At 40.3% G+C, this 14,797-nt stretch overlaps 2 long non-coding RNA genes across 5 annotated transcripts in view; one reads left to right on the forward strand and one right to left on the reverse strand.

Moving 5' to 3' along the window:
* The window catches only part of LOC144298036 (uncharacterized), a 43,480-nt gene extending 33,751 nt beyond the window's left edge, over positions 1 to 9,729 (forward strand). For 2 of the 4 annotated variants that reach the window (XR_013365026.1, XR_013365028.1), the window contains 2 exons: positions 1,260 to 1,362; positions 7,996 to 9,729. This is a non-coding gene — a long non-coding RNA (uncharacterized LOC144298036). Of the gene's footprint in view, positions 1 to 1,259; positions 1,363 to 3,453; positions 4,531 to 7,995 lie in introns of those variants that run through there. The other 2 variants (XR_013365027.1, XR_013365029.1) reach the window with 1 other exon arrangement.
* Positions 9,730 to 12,590: 2,861 nt separating this feature from the next.
* Positions 12,591 to 14,726, reverse strand: LOC144298037 (uncharacterized). The gene is made up of 2 exons (XR_013365032.1): positions 14,286 to 14,726; positions 12,591 to 13,807 (listed from the first exon to the last, which is right to left on the reverse strand). It is a non-coding gene; the product is annotated as an uncharacterized LOC144298037 (long non-coding RNA).
* Between the last annotated feature and the right edge of the window lie 71 nt (positions 14,727 to 14,797).

Consider the following 14,797-nt stretch of genomic DNA (forward strand, 5'->3'; position numbering starts at 1 on the left):
CCACTCTGCTGGATTGGACGCATATTTGAAGTTTGGGCTTTTTTTTTGTTTTGTTTTTTTGTTTTTTTTGAGAGACAGTGAATGAGCGTGAGAGAGAGAGAACATGAGCAGGCAAGAAGGGTAGACAGAGAAGCAGACTCCCCGCTGAGCAGGGAACCTGATGCAGGGCTCAATCCCAGCTCTCTGGGATCCTGACCTGAGCCAAAGGCAGCTGCTTAACTAACTTGAGCCACTCAGGCGCCCTTGAATGCACATTTGATGGCTGGTACCGACACAGCCATTAGACACCATAAGGTGACCTGAGAAATGAATGCCGCAGAACCGCAACTTAGAAGGGGCCCTGATTCCTCAGACTGCCATGACCTACAGCTACCACACCTTCAATATAGGAAGATACAATCTTCTACCCAGGTTAAACTACTGTTTTAGTACTTCTAACTTTTACAGGGTAACTTTTACAGGTTAAAACTTATTCACAGCATATTGTAACCCTAGTCTAACATTCAAGCCAAATTGAAAATGGATCTGAGAACCTGCTACATATATTTTGCCAAAGCACCCTCCAGTAAGATTGTGCCCATTTACACTCCATTCAGCAGGCATCAGAAAATTCAATTCTCCGTACTGGTTTTTATTTTTTTTTTTAGGATGAGTTAATTTTATAAGCAAAATCCATCTTCTTGTTTTAATTTTCCTTTCCTGGTTTCTGGTCAGGTTGAATATGTTTTCATCTTTTGTTTTTGGTGGGTATTTTTAGCTATTTGTATTTCTTCCTTTGTAAACCGCCTGTTTGTATCATTTGTCCGTTTTCTTTAGGGAGTTTATATTTTCATACTGAAGTGTTTGGTAAAAACAAAGATTTATATAATAAATACCTGGGTACCAATCACCTAAATGGACAAATATATATATTTTTCATATTTAAATCAAATTTTCTTTTAAAGAAATACAACATTGTAGATGAAGATGTATCCACCAAGTTTACCTTCCCTAGTCTCAGAAATAGCAACTATCAGGATCCCTGGGTGGTGCAGCGGTTTGGCACCTGCCTTTGGCCCAGGTGCGATCCTGGAGACCCGGGATCGAATCCCACGTCGGGCTCCCAATACATGGAGCCTGCTTCTTCCTCTGCCTATGTCTCTGCCTCTCTCTCTCTCTCTGTGACTATCATAAATAAATAAAAATTAAAAAAAAGAAAAAAAGAAATAGCAACTATCATGCTTTTTTGTTTAATACTAGGACTTATTTGTTTATTGTAGGCTCTACACCAAGAGTCATATGCTCTCCAGAATGAGCCAGCCAGGCACCCCACAACTATCATGATTTTATACTTTTGCTGCAATATACATAGTATCAATTCAGGTATGTTTATTTTAATTTACATCAATGGTATTGTGATCATTAATTTTATGTGTCAACTAGACTGGGTCACAGGCTGCCCAGATACTTGGTTAAATCATACTTCTAGATGTGTCTGTGAGAGTGTTTCTGGATGAGATTAACATTTTAATCAGTAGACTGAGTAAAGATTGCCCTCCCAATGTAGGTGGGCATAAGCCAATCCATTGTGAGCCCGAATAAAACAAAAGATGAAGAATTTCTTCTACCTGACTGAATGAGTTAGGACATCAGTCTTCTGCTCTGAGACTGGAATTTTCATGCCATCAGGATTCCTGGTTCTCAAGCCTCAGACTCAAACTGAAACTACACTACTAGGTTTCCTGTCTCTAGTTTAGACAGGTGGCCCATGAGACTTCTTAGCCTCTACAATTGCATGAACAAATTCCTCATAATAATTCATTTATGTGTGTGTATAGATAGATAAAGTTCTATATCTAAGATATAGATATAGATATAGTTTTTTGGAATTTACAGATATAGTTCTATATCTATTTATATATATAGTTCCCTTGTGGTAGAGACACAGGCAGAGGGAGAAGCAGGCTCAATGCGGGGAGCCCGATGTGGGATTCGATCCCATGACTCCAGGATCACACCCCAGGCTGAAGGCAGACAGTTAACCGCTGAGCCACCCAGGCATCCCTGTATTTCTGAGACTTATTCATATTCATTTAAGTATATAACAGTGAATGAATATTCCACATTTGATTTATATATATTTCACATTTGGTCTCCTGTTGCTGGATATTAAATCCCTTGTTCCACATTTTACTATTACAAACAGTGTGCCATAAACATCTTTGGATTTACTTCATGTGTTCCCCTGTGAAAGAGTTTCTTAAGGGGTGCCTGGCTGGCTCAGTGGGAAGAGTGTGTGGTTCTTGATCTGGGGGTTGTGGTTCAAGCCCCACATTGAGTATAGAGATTACTAAAAAAAAAAAAAAAAAAAAAAAGAACCTAAAAAATAAGTTTATTTGGACGTGAAATTGCTGGCTTATCGGGATGTACAAGCATCTTCTACTTTACTAGATATTATTAAATTACTGTCCAAGGTGGGTATATCAGTTTAGACACCCACCAAAAGTATATGAGAGTTTTCATTTTTCCATATCCTGGCAACACTAAATAATGTCAAGCTTTTAAATATTGTTTCCCCCAAAAAATATTGTTTTCCAAATTAATGGGTGTAATGTTATCTCATTATTTTAATTTTCTTATTTTCTTTTTCTTTTTTTTAATTTATTTATTTACGATAGTCACACTCAGAGAGAGAGAGAGAGAGAGAGGCAGAGACACAGGCAGAGGGAGAAGCAGGGTCCATGCACCGGGAGCCTGACGTGGGATTCGATCCCGGGTCTCCAGGATCGCGCCCTGGGCCAAAGGCAGGCGCCAAACCGCTGCGCCACCCAGGGATCCCTTCTTATTTTCTTATTTATTTTATTTTACTCATTCCTAATGATGCTGAGCCTACTTATGTATGTTTATTGAGTTTCTGCATCTTTGAATTGCCAGTTCTTTGTGCATCTTTATATTTGGGTGGCTTGTCATTTTTATTTATTTTATTTTATTTTTTTAAATATTTTATTTATTTATTCATGAGAGACACACAGAGAGAAAGGCACAGACACAGGCAGAGGGGGAAGCAGGCTCCATGCAGGGAGCCTGACGTGAGACTCGATCCCGGGTCTCCAGGATCACACCCTGGGCTGAAGGCGGTGCTAAGCCACCCGGGCTGCCCATTTTTATTGCTTTTTAGATTAGATATAATTTGTCAGTAGTATTAATTGCAAATACTTTCTCCCAGTGTGTGTCTTGCCTTTAAAAAAAAGTTTTATTCAGAAATAATTCACATACCATAGAATTCATCCATTTAAAGTGTACAATTCATTGGGTTTTAGTTATAATCACAGAGTTGTGCAACCATCACCACAATCTAATTTTAGAGTATGTTCATCATCCCTAAAAGAAATCCTGTACTTATTAGCAGTGACTGTTCATTCTCGCTCTCCTCCTAGCCCCTAGCAACTATTAATTTACCTTCTGTCTTTATAGATTTGCTTACTTCGAGCCTTTCATAAAAATGGAATCATACAGGGGCGCCTGGGTGGCTTAGTCAGCTAAACATCTGACTCTTGATTTCAGCTCAGGTCATGATCTCAAGGTCCTAGGATCCAGCCCCATGTGGGGCTCCCCACTCAGTGGGAAGTTTGCTTCTTTCTCTGCCCCTCCTCTCGCTTATGCTCTCTCTCTCTCTCTCTCAAATAAATAAATCTTTTGGGAAAAAAATGCAGTCATACAATGTGCAGTGTTTTGCAACTGGCATCATTCACTTAGCAAAACGCTTTCAAGTTACATCCATGTTATAGTATAGATGGATAATTTGGTTGACTATACCATGTGTTGTACATGTGTCTTAAATTTTGATTTAATCAGATATGTCTGCCTTTTCTTTAGATTTCTGACTTTTGTCTTGTTAAGAAATCCTTCCCTTTCCCTGAGTTATAAAGATATTTTCTAATAATTTTAAGTTTCAGTTTTTCATATTTAAATTATCTGCAGTTTACTTTGTATATTACACAGATTTAATCTGTGTATCACATAGAGATTTAATTCTTTTCACATAGGTAGTCAGTTGTTCAGTACTGCTTATTGAATAGTCTACCAATTCCCCCATGCTTTGTAATGCCCCATTTATTATACAGTGAGGTCTCATATATGTTTAGATCTGTTTGCCCCTCCCAATGCCATTATGACAGCTTTAGGGTAAATCTTTTTTTTTTTTTTTGCTTTAGAGTAAATCTTAACTACAAACAGCTTTATAACAAATCCAACTACTTGGATTTGTTAGGGAAAGTTCCCTCTCCTTGTTCTTCTTTTCCATAACCAACTTTGCTATTAATGACCATAGGGATCAGTTACATTCCATTAAAAATATCCTGTTAGGATTTTGTTGGAAATTGCATTTAACTTCTAGAGTAATTTGGGAAAAGTCACCATTTTAACGAGTATTTGAATAAACATTCAATATATTACCTCTTTATCTATTTCATTTTGTAGTCCTCCTTTTCCCTTTGCTCAGAAGTAAATCCTGAGATAAAAATTTGAGTGCAAGTACCTATTTTGAGTGTGGGGGGGGGGGGCGGGGGGGGGAGGTAATCCCAGGAAAACCCAGCTGGAGGGTTGGGAAGATTCAGGGCAAGCAAAGCAGCCAATGAAGTGCACATTCTCAAGCAAGTTATCACTGTGGGCAACTGATCCTTAATGCAACTGGGGAACCGTGAGAAACACTGTAGAGTGTGTGCCTCCGAATCATTCTATCTAAGGAGTGAGAAGTCAGGGTATTCATCTATCAACTCCTGTCAGTCATGATTTGAGGGCCTCTAGCCCACATGGAAGGGTAAGTACCAAGGAACACCAACAGTGTCTGCTAAACCACCAGAGGGTCTTTTGAAAACACAGAAAACAGCATATCTTTATCCTACCTAAAGTCTTTTACTGTAGAGAAATCCAAAATTGCTGGCATGGAGTATAGGTTTCTCCATATTTCTCCTTTCCTGCTTCACCCCACCACCTCTTTTTCCTGGAAGTTTATCTCTAGCCACAGTGAGCCACTGTCCATCTGTCCCCTCAGAAGTTGACATTTCCGTCAAACTCTCACTTCCTTGCATTTGTTGTTTTCTCTGCCTCTAATGCCCATCCCTTATTCTCTTCCTAGAAACCCTTTCTAGAAAACAGTAATTAGGAAATAGGCCTTGTGGAAAGATAGAGCTAGAATCAAAATGCAGTTCTTTTTTTTTTTAAGATTTTATTTATTTAATTCATGAGAGACACACAGAGAGGCAGAGATATAGGCAGAGGAAGCAGCAGGCTCCATGCAGGAAGTCCGATGTGGGACTCAATCCTGGGACTCCAGGATCACTCCCTGAGCCAAAGGCATAGGCTCAACTGCTGAGCCACCCAGCCACCGCTCAAAACTCAGTTCTCCTGTAGTCAGCATTTGTTTTCCTTAGTGAACACTCTCAGATGACAGGATATGGAGAAGTTGGGCAGGACTGAGGGTTTGTGAGAGAAGATGATGGAACACTGGGGAAAAATAAAAGAGGTTTGGGGCACTTGGGTGGCTCATTGGTTGAGCTGGTTTTGGCTCAGGTCATGGCCTCAGGGTTCATGAGATCCAGCCCTGCATCAGCGCTATGCTCAGTGCAAAGTCAGCTTGAAGATTCTCCCTCCCCCCTCTGGCCCTCTCCCACCTCTGCCCCATGCTTGTTCTCTCTCTAAAATCAATAAATAAAATCTTAAAAAAATAAAAAGTTCAAGGAAGGCTAAGGAGATTTGCTATCTGAGCTGTGATATTTTTCTTCATTGTTTCTCCATGGAAATGTAAATTATTTGTCAAGGGAAAAACCTGCTCTGATACTTACTTGGCAAGTCACTTAACCTTTCTGAAACTCAGTTTCCTTGTTTGCTAGGAAATATCCCTAATTCTTACCTTTTAGAACTAGAGTGAGATATGTTAGTTACCTGTTGTTGCGTTACAAATTCCCCCAACTGCAGTGACTTGTAACAACAACAAAAACAAAACATTTATTACCTGAAGTAATTTTTGTGGGTCAGGAATCCAGGAGCAGCTTAGTAGATTGTTTCTACCACTGGGTCTCTGAGGCTGCAGTCAGGATGTCAATGGAGGCTGTAGTCAGTCGTATGTTTCACATACTGAAAGATGTGGTTCCAAGATAACAGTCACATGACTGGCAAGTTGGTACTGGGTTGACAGGAGGTCTCAGTTTCTCACCATACAGGTCTCTTAATAGAGCCTTTTTTTTTTTTTAATAATGTATTTATTTGAGATAGAGTGTGCACTGGGGGAAGGGACAGAGGGAAAGAAAGAAGGAGGCTCCATGATCCCTCAGGTCAGGATTCTGTCCTGAGCTGAAGGCAGATGCTTAACCAGCTGAGCCTCCTAAGCACCCCTTAAAAGAGCTTCTTGAGCGTCCTCACAGAATAACAGCTGCCTCTCTCTAGAATAGGGGTATATACCCTTTACGACCAAGCTTTGGAAGTCACACAGTGTGACTTCTGCCATACTCTATTGGTCATAGGCCAGAAATGATTCAGTGTGGGAGAAGACTATACAAAGGTTGAATACAGGAGCTGAGGATCTTTGGAGGCCATCTTGGAGGTTGGCTACCACAAAGGTTTTTATGAAAGGTGCTTAGAACACTATGTTATTCAAATAATAGCTCTGTATTATCACTCATCCTTTGGACTCCTGCACAAATGTCACTTCTTCTGAGAAGCTTTCCAGACCACCATAGGCAGTTATGAAATCACCTTACTAAAAACCTTCAAAATTTAATCTGTTCAAACATTTATTACTTTGCTTCTTCAGCATTGTGATTTGAGGCATTGAGGGAAAGGGGAATCATATCCAAACAAGGTCTCTTAGCTGGTCCAGGCCTTCCCACCTCACCCTGTTCCCGTACTCCCAGACACCATAGCCAGCCACATTCACCAATTAAATAAGTGAAAAAAGATTAAACTTCATTAAAACATTCTGCTCCACAAAAGACACCCTTAAGAAAGTGAAAATGCAATTCCCAACTGGGAGAAACCGTTCCCAATGCATCCTAACCACGTGACCACCACGGAGCATCTTTCCTGATGCTGGCAAGTTGGTACATCCAAGAAATGATACATATCCAAAATACATACAGAATTCCTTTACCTCAGCAACAAACAACCCAGTTTTTAAAAGTGGGCAAAATACTTGAAAGGCACTTAATAACTAAAGATATTCAGCAAGTAAATAAGAACATGAAAAAGTGCCCAACATCATTAATTATTAGGGGAAAATGCAAATTAAAACTGAAATGGGAACCATTGCATACCAAGGAGGATGGCTAAAATTAAAGATTGACACTGCTAAGTGTTAGTGAGGATATAGAGCAACTGCAATTGTCATACACTACTGGTGAGAGTGTAAAATGGCATAACCACTTTGGAAAACTGTTTGATGGTTTTTTATAGATAAATAAATATACATGGACCATATGATGCAGCAATTCCACTCCTAAGTATTTACCTAAGCAAAATAAAACATACGGTCCCACAAAGACTTAACATGAATGTTTATAGTTTATATATCATTTCCCCAAACCGGAAACAACTCAAATGTCTATCAACCAGTAAATGGATACATTGTTACATCCAAACTATGGAATACTACTCATCAGTAAAAAGTAATAATCTAATGATATATACAACAAGATGAATCAATCTCAAATCATGATGCTTACTCCATTTATATAAATTTCAAAAGAAGACAAAACTACTCTATGGCCATTAGGATCTATCAGTGGTTGTCTGGGACCAGGGTTGGGGATTTGACTGCAAAGAGGCCCCAGGGAACTTTCTGTCGTCATGGAAATGTTCTGTATCCTGACTAGGGAGCAATGATTTACAACTGTATACATTCGTCAAAAATCATAGGACTGTGTATTATCCATTTTATTCTAGGGAAATTGTACCTCCATAAAAAAAGATTATTGGGAATAAACCTTTCAAAAGACCCTCATTTTTTTTTATTTATGATAGTCACACAGAGAAAGAGAGAGAGAGGCAGAGACATAGGCAGAGGGAGAAGCAGGCTCCATGCACCGGGAGCCCGACGTGGGATTCGATCCCGGGTCTCCAGGATTGCACCCTGGGCCAAAGGCAGGCGCCAAACCGCTGCGCCACCCAGAGATCCCTCAAAAGGCCCTCATTAAATGGATTTCATACAGTACTTCAGATCATCCATGAGAAGGGTTGCCAGATTTAGCAATTAAAAAAAACAGGGAGCCCTGTTAAATGTGAATTATAGCTAATTGTTTATGCATATGTACATTGATATAAAACTATTGCACAGGATATATACTAAGAGGTACTTGTTATTTAAAGGAAATAAAAATAAGTTATATACTTCTTTCAAATATTTTTCTGATCTTTTGGTTCTTTTTAATAGTTCCTTGTTTTGAATTTGCTTATGAAATTCCTTGCAGCTATAATCTATATTAATTTTCTTTGTATCATAGCTTCTACAATGTTCACATATAACTTCCTTAGTTCTTTTGTCTATTGACCATTCATTAATGAGAATACATGCTTAATATTAGCATTATGAGCCAGTATACTGAACATGTACTAGGATGAAGTTAACAACCTTGAAAATTGCTCTTCAAATCTGGTTTGTTGAAGCAGATACCAACTTTCATGGCATGACTTGCTTTTCCATTCTTCAGCATTATTTTGCATCTCTTAGTCAATAACTTTTTAAAAAATATTTATTTATTATTTATGTATTTATTGCGGGGGGAGACAGAGGGAAAGAGAGTTTTAAGCAGACTGTGCTGAGCGTAGAGCCCAGTGTGGGCCTGGATCTCACAGCCCTGAGATCAAGATCTGAGATGAAACCAAGAGTTGAGACTGCACCACCCAGGCACCCCAATCAAGAACTTTTTAAAACATTGTCCACTGACAAAAAACAACAACAACATTGTAATGAATTTCTATTCCTTTCTTCTGCAATACTATACATGATGATTCCACTTGTTTCCATGCTGTCAGGTGTGAATATTAAACAATATCCCTGTAAAAGAATCAAATTCCTCATGAGATTAAATCCATTTCAAAAGGCAGTCATGACAAGTGCTGAAAGAATTTCCACGTCTAGTCAGAATTTCTCTTCCTTTTCATGTCTCTTTTAAGAACAGTATTGATACTTAAAGGGAAAGCTTTTGCTTCATCGGTCACTCCTTTCATACATTCAACAGTTCCCTTAAGCAATGGGGTGCAGCAATGTAATACTTTTCTTTCAGTTTGCATAATCCTATTGCTAAGGAGCTATGGTGAACTACAAACAAGAAATAAATTGGTTTATCTTAAAGTATTATTTCTAAAATCAGTAAGAATTTTGGGGGCTTTTAAAAAAATTAAAGTGCAATTCCAGTGCTTTAAACAAATGGAGGATTCTCTCAATTCCATCTGTTAAAGGGTTCTAACAAGAGAAATGAAGAATACTGAATGCCAGCAAAATCACAAAAATCCCTTGACAGAACATGAGAGACTCCTAACTCTGGGAAACAAACAAGGGGTAGTGGAAGAGGAGGTGGGCGGGGGGATGGGGTGACTGGGTGACGGGCACTGAGGGGGGCACTTGACGGGATGAGCACTGGGTGTTATACTATATGTTGGCAAATTGAACTCCAATAAAAAATATACAAAAAAATCACAAAAATCCCTTAATTGTTCAGTTTGAACTATAAAAATGCTGAGAGAAGAGAACAAGATCATGACAATTACATCAAAGTAATGGAAGGACATGAGCTGCCATCTGAGCAGCCTCATGTATAATATGAGCAGGACAGCCAACAGCTTCCATAGAGTCATTCATGCTTTACTTTCCACTTTGAATAAACAACATCTGCACTTCTTGTAAACATCTACCAACATCTCTATTTGTATTATCTCCACCAAAAGCAGTACGATTTTCCTCATTAACACCTAACTCAGCAAGAGAGTCTACAAAAGTTTGCTCTTGTTTCTGAAGTCTTATCTGGGAGGGATTTTACTCAAAAGAGCCTTACAAGTGAGCCTTTTCACAAGAAGAATATTGCACAAAGGGAAAATTCTACTACACTGTCATTACTTGCATTCATGATGCTGCTGTAAAAAGATGAAGCATTTAGAGCTCTGATAATGGAGTTATCACATTTTTATTGCAGTAGACTTTGTCCTGGCATTTGAAATCTTGCTTACTGTTTTGGAATTAGAAAATACTTCTGGTATCAATACATTCTGTCATTTGAGCCGAAAGACTGATGGCAGTATGCAGTGTGGGAAGCCATTATAACTTCTGCTATGATTATTTTATCATATTCATCTGAATTTCTCTTAATTAAAAAATTGTATGGAAGTATTAAATTCCTATATTGGACACATGAAACTAATATTACACTTGTATGTTAACTGACTGAAAACTTAAATAAAAACTTTTTAAAAATTGTTAGTCACCTTCTTTGATACAAGTTAAAGAAATCATATCTTTTATGCTTAGCTGTTAGTATATGCTAGTTTATATCCGACTTTTCACCATTTTAAGATTTTATTATAAAGATTTATTTATTCCAGAGGAGAGATCATGCACACAAATGGGAGGAACAGGGAGGGGGAAAGAGAGAATCTCAAGCAGATTCCAAACTGAGCACCAAGCCCTACATGGGGTTTGATCCCATGATCCTGAGATCATGATCTGAGCCAAAACCAACAGACACTCAACCGACTGTGCCACCCAGGCACCCCTAACATTTTACTTTTAAGTAATCTCTACATCCAACGTGGTACTGACCCTGAGATCAAGAATTGCAAACTCTATCAACTGAGCCAGCCAGGCGCCCCTCCATCACTTTCAATATTGAATGAACACTTAACATACTGCACATATAGCTTCAAAAGCACTTTTTCCGAATTTAATAAATGTTCCCTGTTCAGAAAATTCATCATGAATTTCACACTTGCATTTTGGGGTTCAAATGTACACAAGTAAAAAGGAAGTAACAATTGATTTTTAACAAGAGTGCCAAGACCATTCAATGGGAAAAGAACAGTCTGTTCAAGAAATGGTGCTGAGAGAACTGGATAACCTCATGCAAAAGAATGAAGTTGGACCCCTGCCTCACATGACATACAAAAATTAACTCAAAACGTACCAAATGCCTACATTTAAGAGCCCAAACTGTTAAATTCTTAGAAGAAAATGTGGGGGTAAATTCTCATGACCTGGAATTAGGCAATGGTTTCTTAGATATGACCTCAAAATATAAGCAACAAAAGGAAAAAAATGGAGGGGTGCCTGAATGGCTCAGTCTGTTGGGTGTCCAATTCTTTTTTTTTTTTAAGTTTTAAAAATTTGACAGAGAGCACACACAAGAGAGCACAAACAGAGGGAGAGCGAGAAGCAGGTCCCTGCTGAGCAGGGATTCCCAATGTAAGACTTAATCCCAGGACCCCAGGATCACAACCTGAGCCAAAGACCGATGCTTAACTGACTAAGCCACCCAGGAGCCTCGTGTTGGGTGTCCAACTCTTGATCTCAGCTCATCTTGAGCTCAGGGTTGTGAAGTCAGGCCCCACATTGGAGCCTACTTAAATATATATATATATATATATATATATATATATATATATATACACACACACATATACATACACACACATATATATTGCATATCATATAAATTAAATTCTTTTTCTTTAAAGGACACTATTAGGAGTGTGAGAACACAATCCAGAGAACGGAAGAATTTTTTGTAAATCATATAGCTGATAAGGGACTTGTATCTATAATATATAAAGAACTATTACAACTTAATAAAAAGAAAAATAAGGCAATAAAATGGCCAGAAGATCTAAACAAACATTTCTCCAAAAAGATGTACAAATGACTAATAAGTAGATGAAAAGATTCTCAATATCATTAGCTATCAGAGAAATGCAGATCAAAACCACAATAAGGACAGCCCTGGTGGTTCAGCGGTTTAGCGCCGCCTTCAGTCAGGGGCCTGATCCTGGAGACCTAGGATTGAGTCCCACATCAGGCTCCCTGCATGGAGCCTGCTTCTCCATCTGCCTGTGTCTCTGCCTCTCTCTTTCCCTCTCATGAATAAATAAATAAAATCTTAAAAAAAAAAACCACAATGAGATTCCACTTCACACCTACTAAGATGGCTAGAATCAATCAAAAAGACAAGTAGTGGAGAGGATTTATAGAAATTGGGACTCATATGTATTGCTGGTAAAAATGTAAATGGTGCAGCTACTTTGAAAAGTAGTTTGGAAGATTCTCAAAAGGTTAGAGTTAACATGACCCAGTAATTTTATGCCATGAGATAATATAACCATGAGAACTGAAAATCTATGTCCACACTAGAACTTGTACGCTAATGTTCATAGCAGCATTAGCTAAAAAAATAGTAAAAATGTGGAAAAAAACAAATGTACATTAACTGGTAAGTGGATACGAAAGATGCGATTTATCTATGCAATGAAGTATTATTTGACCATAAAAGTGAAATCCTAATACATGTTACAACATGGATGAACCTTGCAAACATTATGCTAAGTGAAATAAGTCAGGCACAAAGGACCTATACTGTATGGCTCAGTTTATTTATTTATTTTTTAAATGTTTATTTATTTATGATAGTCACAGAGAGAGAAAGAGAGAGAGGCAGAGACACAGGCAGAGGGAGAAGCAGGCTCCATGCACCAGAAGCCCGATGTGGGATCCGATCCCGGGTCTCCAGGATCGCGCCCTGGGCCAAAGGCAGGCGCCAAACCGCTGCGCCACCCAGGGATCCCTATGGCTCAGTTTATAGGAAATGTTGAGAATGGGCAAATCCATAGAAAGATTAATGGTTGCCTAAGGCTAGGATCATTGGAGAGAAATGGGGGAATGGCTGCTTTTATAAAAGGTGTAGGTTTTCTTGTTGGGGTGATGAAAATGTTCTAAAATTGGCTGAGGTGACTGTACAACTTTGTGAACATACCCACAGAACTGCAAAAAATAAACTGGGGGCACCTGGTTGGGTCAGTGGAGCATGAGACTCCAGGTTGTGGGTCTGGGCCCTCATGTTGGGTATAGAGATTTGTTTAAAATAAAATCTTTATAAAGAAAAATAAAAAAACAGCAACCATCCCAAGACTTGAAAAGGTAGTATTTGATAAATCTCACTGCGGAGATTGAGTTGTCACAAGTCCAAACTCATAACTAATGGTAGCTGGGAGCTGAATCTTAAAGGATTGCACACTTCAGATTTAAAAAAAAAAAAATTGAACTCAGTTATCTTAATGCAGAAAAAGATGAATTTCTCTTGCCTGCAAAGGAGAGCTATATTTGTAAGGCACAGTCCACAGTGTCGTTGAACAAAGGCAGAGCTGATCTTACATAATGTTTTCAGAAGCCTTGCGTTGGGGGATAGGAGGTATTTCAGAAACGCGAGCATCCAGCTCTCTATCCACCAACTTCCAGCTCCGTTAGTGTGGTCACCAAGGCTGCTGAACACCCGGCTGACTTCTGAAGCCTGGTCACCGGAGCGAGGCACTTGCTGATTGGCTGTTGTCTAAAAGCGTGGAGCTGTCAATGATTGGCTGACTTTCAGAAGCTTGGAGCTGTCATTGATTTACTAACTTGAAGAAGCATAGTTACTGGAGTGAGGTTGTTGTTGACTGGCTGATTTTCGGAAGCATAGCCACTGGAGTGAAACTGTCGCTGATTGGCTGATTTTCAGCGCTTGTGTTTTGATGCGAATTTATCTCTAAATAATGGTGGTTACTTGTTCATGACTTGAAACTTGAGCCAAGAAAAGCCCTTTTTTGAAAATGAATAATAGGTACTTTTAATTTCTAGTCTTTTTTTTTTTCCCCCTCAGCTAAACCTGCTGGAGGAACCATAGGAATTATCCAGATCTTTTTAGTTGCGGAGGTAGAATATTTTAACTAGTGTTGCCATTTAAGTGATTTAAACTCAGATTACCTTGGCGGAAAAACAGCTCCATATTTTTGTATTTGATTGCAAAAAGGTCAATACGGGGCACGTAAGGCACCTTGACAAGGTCAATATGCGAACAAGACAAAATCAAAATACGTCCCCGCCTAAGCGAAACTCCTAATGACCCTAAAAATTACGTATTTCCCCCATTTTACACACGAAGACTAAGCCTCGGTTGGATTAGACCCTGATGTCGGAAACAGGTCGCACCAGGATGTGACCTGTAAGACAGGGATCCTCTGGAAACCCTTGAGCCCCTGACGCCCCAGCCCTGCGCATGTGTGCGCGCAGTGCTAACCTGGGGTCGACTAGGGATCGGCCGGATGTTTGAAGGGAGGGTGCGCAGCTGATTAGCAGCGGGTGAAGAAAGAACAGCCAGGCACCCACGCCTGGGACATCTGGGGAGGCGAGCCGGGAACGCGGGAAGTTCTCCGGTCCCCGCAGAGTCCCGGGACCCGGCTGCCGCAGCGGAAGGCTTCGCTGGAGGCCGAAGCCGGCAGAACGGGGCGGGGCGGGCAAAAGCCCCGCCCCCGGGCGCGTCCGCGTGCGTGGCTGGGGGCGCCGCAGAGAGCCCCGCTCCATGATGCGGGGTCTGAGGACAGGGCGGAGCCGCGGCGTGCAAGCCCTCACCCTGGGGAGCGCTCCCAACCTCCGGCCCAGCTGCGTGGCAGCTTAAGGAGGGCGCGGCCCTGCGGCGGTGCGCCCACCCCCATCCCAGCGGGTCCCGACGCCCCCGTCCGCGCTCCGGGCGCGCGTCGGGCCCCACCCCCGCCTCCGACGTGCCCCCGCGCGCCGCGCCCCCCGCCCACC

The sequence above is a fragment of the Canis aureus genome, chromosome 26, assembly GCF_053574225.1.
Source record: "Canis aureus isolate CA01 chromosome 26, VMU_Caureus_v.1.0, whole genome shotgun sequence".
In the NCBI taxonomy this organism is placed as follows: Eukaryota; Metazoa; Chordata; class Mammalia; order Carnivora; family Canidae; genus Canis; species Canis aureus.